Raw genomic sequence first — 760 nt, forward strand, 5'->3', positions numbered from 1 at the left:
GCCTCAGCCTCCCAGGTAGCTGGGACTATAAGTGTATGCCACCATCCCTGACCAATTTTTTCGTTTTTATTTTTTTGCAGAGATGAGGTCTTGCTATGTTGCCCAGGGTGATCTCGAACTCCTGGGCTCAAGCAATCCTCCTGCCTTGGCCTCCCAAAGTGCTCTGATGACAGGTGTGAGCCACCGTGCCTGGCCCACAAAAATTATTTGAAATTCTGCATAGGAACTGTGTCTACGCCCTCCTCATTCGTATATCCAATTGTTTATTGCTATCAGCATGGATTAACGGGTGTGTATTTTATACTTTGGTTTATAACCAAATATTACTTTGTTTTGTCGCTATTCTGGGTTTTTTTTAATAGACAATATTATTGAGGTGTAACTAACACGCAAAGTACCGTTTTAAGTGCATAATCGGATGAGCTTTAAATGCCTCCACTTGGAGAAGGGAACCCGGAGCCCCAGACCCAGACACACCACAGGTGACTGTGAGTGGCCGGGGGCCCGAACTAAATTCTTCAGCCAAGGGACTTGGAGGATGACGTCAACTTCCCATTTCAGGTCTAGAAAGCCCAAGTTCCCCACTAGGGGTAAACAGAGTCGCTAAGGGGCAAAAACATTCACACATCAGCAGTTATTTTTCTCTGCCGTCAGCAGCCCAGGAGCTTTGCTAACGGTGCCAGGGAGGGGTCTGGAGCGCAAAGGTGCCGGCGGGACCCCGCGGGGCCCGCCCAGCCCCTCCGGAGCCGGGCCGGCCAAG

This window comes from Carlito syrichta, unplaced genomic scaffold (genome assembly GCF_000164805.1).
Source record: "Carlito syrichta isolate Samal-C Ts95f unplaced genomic scaffold, Tarsius_syrichta-2.0.1 Scaffold130493, whole genome shotgun sequence".
Taxonomy (NCBI): Eukaryota; Metazoa; Chordata; class Mammalia; order Primates; family Tarsiidae; genus Carlito; species Carlito syrichta.